This window comes from Polypterus senegalus, chromosome 4 (assembly GCF_016835505.1).
Source record: "Polypterus senegalus isolate Bchr_013 chromosome 4, ASM1683550v1, whole genome shotgun sequence".
NCBI classification, from domain to species: Eukaryota; Metazoa; Chordata; class Cladistia; order Polypteriformes; family Polypteridae; genus Polypterus; species Polypterus senegalus.
In genome coordinates this window covers 112594421-112601430 of record NC_053157.1, presented here as the reverse complement: position 1 = coordinate 112601430, position 7010 = coordinate 112594421, and positions in this window count along the sequence as shown.

The window sequence follows — 7010 nt, the reverse complement described above, 5'->3', positions numbered from 1 at the left end:
CTACTAACATCCCAGATGCCAACGTGGAGCTACCCGGGTTTAGCATAGTTACAGGGGACAGAGATGCAAGCACCTGCAGAAAACAGAGGAGGAGGACTCGCTATATGTAAATACAAGATGGTTAACTCAGGACATGTAAACGTTAATCTCCACTTGCTGCAGGGACATCTAACTGTTGGCTGCAAGTCTGCATCCCTATTACTTGCCCAGAGATTCTGGACATGTCATGGTTATCCCTCCTCAGGGGAACACAGCAACCGTGGATTGGATGACGTCACCCACTATCTATGTTACAAACACCGCACCCTTCGGTGCTTGTGCTAATCACTGGAGACTTTAACCATGCGACACTGGACAAAACATTACCTGCCTTCTCCCAGTATGTGGATTGTAACACTAGGAAATAGGACCATCAACCTACTGTATGCAAACGTTAGACGCATACAGCGCCACACTGCTGCCTACACTTAGGAAAGCAGATCATAACCTGGCTCTGCTTCAGCCTCACTACAAACCAAAAGTGAGGGAGCTACCCACAACCACACGCTCTTTCAAGTGGTCCCCTGATGCAGAGCAGGCTCTGAGAAACTGCTTTGGAACTATGGACTGGGATATCCTGCAGGATCACATAGTGAGAACACCGAGGAGGTTGACTGCACTATTAACTACATCATCTTCTGTATGGACATTGTAGTTCCAGTAAGAACAGTACACCGCTATGCTAACAAGCAGCCATGGATTACAAGCGACATCAAGGGCCTTTTGAACCAGAAGGGCTTTTAAAAGGTGGTGATCAGCATGAGCTCAAGAGTGTGCGCAGAAGGAACTCCGAGTCCAGCTCAGGGCAGCTAAGGAGCAGTACAGGAGAAAGCTGGAGCAGAAGTTGCAGAACAGCAGCATGAAGGAAGTGTGGGATGGGATGAAGATCACTGGCTGCAGCTCAAAGCAGGGTGCCACCATTGTGAGAGAGAGAGAAAACCAGATGAATAACTTAAACAGGTTTGACCACCCTAACCTTAGAGTACTGCACTCTACAGCCATCCTCCTGCTGATAACAGCATAGGAGAGAGTTCCCCGAACCCACAATTACAGCAGAGGAGACTGCCAGCAAAGCAGTGGGTTCAGATGGACTATTGCCACAACTGCTGACGGCCTGTGCATTGGAGCTGGGGGAGTCCTAAACAGCACATCTTCAACCCGAGCCTGGAACAGGGGAGTCCTGAGGCTTTGGAAAACATCTTGCATCACCCAAGTCCCAAAGGTATCACGTCCTAGTGAGCTGATGACGTCTGGCCCGTCGCTCTGACGTCATGTGATGAAGACCATGGAGCGGCTGCTGCTTCACCACCTGAGACCACAGGTCTGCCACACCTTCAACCCTCTACAATTTGCATACCAGGAGAAGGTGGGAGCAGAGGATGCCATCTATATGCTACACAGATCCCTCTCACTTGGACAGAGGCGCTGTAAGAATTAATGTTTGATTTCTCTAGCTGCTTCAACACCATCCAACCTCTGCTCCTTAGGGACAAGCTGACAGATGGAAGATTCATACCTGGTAGCATGGATCATGGACTCTTCAAGACAGACCTCCGTATGTGTGTCTCAAGAACTGCAGGTCTGACATTGCAGTCAGCAACACAGGAGCACCAGAGAGGAGTGTACTTTCTCCAATCCTGTTCAGCCTATATACATTGGACGTCCAATACAACTCTAGTCCTGCCACGTGTAAATGTTTGCAGGGGACACTGCGATTGTGGGCTACATCAGGAGTGGGCAGGAGTATAGGAAACTAAGAACTTTGTTAAATGGTGTGACTCAAACCACCTACAACTGAACACAAGCAAAACCAAGGAGGGGATGCCTCACGCCCGGACAAATCGGTGAGGAAGGCAGGCTCTATTGCAGACACAGAGCTGGACAGTTTGACATCTGTGGCAGAGTGACAGGCACTGAGCAGGCTCCTGTCAATTGAAAATCTACTGCATCTACTGAATGGGATCATCTTCAGCCAGAGGACTCTTCAATTCCACCTGGTGGACATTATACAAAATTGTCTGTTATACCTTCATTATCATCACTCTAATATTGTTCTTTATCAGTATGCTGCTGCAGGAGTATCTAACTTTTGCCAGGTACTTCTCAGTCTTGGTACAGTCAATTTGTGCCCAAAATATGCTATTTAACACAATGAGGCATTTGCAATAAAGGTGGAATTTTAGTGTGCAAATTAAAGCCTCATTAAAATGCAAAGGTCTTTAATGCCTAGTGTAGTGCCTCCAACAGTAATTGTTTGCCTACAGAAATTAGATCTGCAAACTTTCTACCAACTGGAGTGCTGTCCTACAGTCTGATACCTAGGGGAGAGTAAGTTACTAAATCAGACTGACCTTTTCATTATAAATGGTAGGATTGCCACAAAGTTTGTACAATTCCAGGACTTAATACCAACCAGCACTAGAATCCTTTACTACTCCAGTTCTAATAACCATAGCAAAAATTACATGAGCTCAAAACATTTACCCAGAGAAGTGTGTAACTGCACTTTTAATGCAATTCTAGTCAGTAAATTGAAACTTTCTGGACAACACACTTGCACAGTATATGGTGTACACAGCCCACTAGTACAATCAGATTTACAACACATGCTTTTCATGATTTCTTGCAGTGTGCCATTTGTAAACACTAAAGTGCACTTAAGCGCCAAAGCTTTACCATATTAGGCAATCTGGTTACTAACACCCCATTTGGCTAAAAAAATAAAAACTGACATTTAGGTTGAAGGCTACAGTGGATAAAAGTCCATGCACACCATGACTAATTGCAAGCAGGAAACCTTTCCTAAGAAATGTCACCATTACATCTTTGTTAAACGTAATGGATAAGCATTAAAAGAATTTCAGACAGAACCTCACTTTTAGTCATATGTGAAAGATGGCAAAATAGGAGACATTAGCCTGGCCAGAACTTGAGGCACTTCAACTCATGGAGTGGCAATCAGATGGGACAATAACCCTGCAAAAATTACAAGTGTCAGAATTACTGGCTTCCTTAATCTTAAGTTCACAAGGTGTACTGCCTTTCATTTGGCTTTTCTAAGAAACTCCCATATTGCCAAGGGCAAATTTATACAGTAACCAGCCATTTGCCTATTTACCGTGAACACAATCTGAAGTCAGCATTTTTTCCCCCCCTTTTCAAGTTACACTTCCCTGGCAATTTCACTGCACAGTAAATCTGACCTGTCTAATACAGTATTTTACCTTGTTAACTTACAATTTACAGCCTAACTGCTAGTACACACACGGCAATTTAGTTAATACCAAGTGTTTGTTCCAATGAGAGCATTATTTCATCAATAAAACAATCTAGATGAGAACAGGCCAGTCTAAACAAAGCTTGCTAGTCCTATCCACTTAATTCTTTCAACACATTAATGCTAGACTAGGACTAAACTTGACTGGTTTCATACAGCCATTGTTCCATGTAAAGAAAACTTCCTAATGTTTGTATAACATTTACCTTCAAGTTTCTAATTGCACCCGGTTCTTGAACCCATTTTAAAATAATGTCCAACTCATAATTTAGATACTTCAACCACATCTCCTCTTAACCATTTGCTTAAATTGAAAAAACTCTTCTCTGAACAATGCATCCATCCACCAATCAGCCTACTTGCTCTCTTGAATTTCTACAACTCTTATGACTTTTGTAGCCTGGAGACTACACATTATTCCAGGTGAAACCAGTAAATAAAGCATCAACATAATTTCCTTGGACTTGTTTGGTAATGTACATAGTTTTCTTTAAATGGCTTCCGAGTTAAGTCAGCAATTGTCTTGAGTCCACTATAACTCCTAAATCATTCTCAAAGGATTTACATACATTTGCCAGACATCCCATTGTGCATTTAACCAACATTTTTACTTCCTATATGTAACACTTTACATTTACTCACATTTCATCTGCCACCAACCTTCAAGATTGTATGCTGTCCAAGTCCCTCTGATTCACCACATTTCAGGTTATCTGGTTTCCATATCTGAGCTAGTTCTGCACCCAATTTAGTATGGGACCAAACCACTCATGTGACATCTCATGAAATGCTTTCTGAAAGTCAAAAAAAATCTCCACAATATCCTTTTGTTGCTTAGAAATCCTCAAATCCAGCATGTTGAAACTACCTCGTCTTCCAAGCCTGTGCAAACACTTGGTAAAACTGTTCCTAGGTTTTATGCCATCTTTTCCTTAATTCATTCTATTAATTTGTGATGCACATTGCACTTACTGGCATACAGCTGCTTGGATCTGTCTGATTATACTTAAAATGTAGAGTTTGCCATTAGTCTTTTCCAAGTGCATGGCAACTTCCTAAATGTGTCAAAAGGATAATGCACTTGCCAACCTACCCAAGAACAAGGACAATTATCTGGCCCTGGCGATTTCAGCTTAAGTGATACATCTTCCTTTACAAATTTCCAAAAAACTCCTTAGTCCAGTTCACTGATGGGAGGTTATCTACTTCCTCACATGAAGACCTCAGAAAGTTTTGAACATCTGTTACACTACATTTTGAATTTTCTTTTACTATTCCCGATGCACTTGTCCTGGATGGTTTGCTATTAAAAAATACTGAACAAAGTAATCTTCTGCCTTACATGCTATATTTGTCTCCAATATCCTTAATGGCTGCCCTTATTCATAGGCCTTTCCATTCACAATGAAGTTAATCTTAAACAGCTGTTTTGACCTTTATAGTTTCAACTCTAACCCCCTGTAGAGATTACAAATTCCAAATTTATGGCATGTACTGGTCTGTATTATACAGTGCACCAATTTTTCCCACATTATGTTACAGCCTTATTCCAAAATGGATTAAATTCATTTTTCTCAGAATTCTACACAACACCCCATAACATGAAAAGTTTGAGATTTTTGCAAATGTACTAAAAATAAAAAGTATTCACAGCCTTTGTCATGCTCAACTGAGCTCAGGTGCATCCCGTTTCTCCTGATCCTTGAGATTTCTGCAGCTTAAAATTGGAGTCCACCTGTGGTAAATTCAGTTGATTGGACATGATTTCGAAAGGCACCCCTGTCTATATAAGGTCCCACAGTTGACAGTTCATGTCAGAGCACAAACCAAGCAGGAAGTCAAAGGAATTGTCTGTAGACCTCAGAGACAAGATTGTCTCGAGGCACAAATCTGGGAAAGATTCTAGAAAAATTTCTGCTGCTTCGAAGGTCCCAATGAGCACAGTGGCCCCCATCATCCGTAAGTGGAAGTTCAAAAGCTCCAGGACTCTTCCTAGAGCTGGCCGGCCATCTAAACTGAGCGATCGGGGGGAGAAGGGCCTTAGTCAGGTGACCAAGAACCCGATGGTCACTGTCAGAGCTCCAGAGGTCCTCTGTGGAGAGAGGAGAACCTTCGATAAGGACAACCTTCTCTGCAGCAATCCACCAATCAGGTCTGTATGGTAGAGTGGCCAGACGGAAGACACTCCTTAGTAAAAGGCACATGGCAGCCCGCCTGAAGTTTGCCAAAAGGCACCTGAAGGACTGACCATAAACAAAATTCTCTGGTCTGATGAGAAAATGAACTCTTTGGTGTGAATGCCAGGTGTCACATTGGGAGGAAGCCAGGCACCACTCATCACCAGGCCAATACCATCCCTACAGTGAAGTATGGTGGTGGCAGCATCATGCTGTGGGGATGTTTTTCAGCAGCAGGAACTGGGAGACTAGTCAGGATAAAGGGAAAGATGACTGCATCAATGTACAGAGACATCCTGGATGAAAACCTGCTCCAGAGTGCTCTTGACCTCAGACTGGAGCGACTGTTCATCTTTCAGCAGGACAACAACACTAAGCACACAGCCAAGATATCAAAGGAGTGGCTTCAGGACAACTCTGAATGTCCTTGAGTGGCCCATCCAGAGCCCAGACTTGAATCTGATTGAACATCTCTGGAGAGATCTTAAAATGGCTGTGCACCGATGCTTCCCATCCAACCTGGAGCTTGAGGTGCTGCAAAGAGGAATGAGCAAAAACTGGCCAAGGATAGGCGTGCCAAGCTTGTGGCATCATATTCAAAAAGACTTGGGGCTGTAATTGCTGCCAAAAGTGCATTGATAAAGTATTGAGCAAAGGCTGTGAATACTTATGTACATGCAATTTCACAATATTTTTAATATGCAAAAACCTTCAACTTTTTTCATGTTGTCATTATGGGGTGTTGTGTAGAATTCTGAGGAAAAAATTTTATCCATTTTGGAATAAGGCTGCAACAATAAAATGTGGAAAAAGTGATGTGCTGGGAATACTTGCTGGATGCACTGCATGTAAACCATTTTAAACCTGTTCTACTTGTCTTAAGTGTGGAGACAGTCCTTTCTAGTCCAGTCCTCTTGACTGCGCTACATCTGTATAAAAAATATAACTAAAATTAGTCATCTTCATTCTTCCAAAAATGCTGATTATGGTCACTTGACCCTAGTAGTGCAATCCCACCACCACCCTCAAATTCTACCCCAACAAAAATACTAGACAAGCTTTGCCAGCACACTGGTACTTTAAAAAGCTGGGGTAAAACCAGTCATGGATTACTTTTAACTCCTGCACTCTCTATTTGCAATGTTAGTCCAGTTAATATTTGGGTATCAAGCCCCCATACAAGTACCTTTACTACCAAAAAGTACTCCGTCTGCATTGGGCAGTCTAACAGTCCATTTCTCTGATGCTTTTAAGATATTCTCACTCAGATGGGGCTTGATCAACTGAAGAGGACCAGTGCTTAAATTCTGTTTGGCATACAGCAATTTCACTTCCTTTTCTGTATGGTCTCCTTCCAAAAGTGTACCCATTATACATCCATCTTCAGCCATAGAGATATTATACTCTAACTCACTTGATACTTTGAGCATTAAGGCAACCATTATATTAATTTTACTTTTGCAATTGGGATACAATTTACATTTGATTTTTATACTGTTCATGTTCAGTTCTAAACC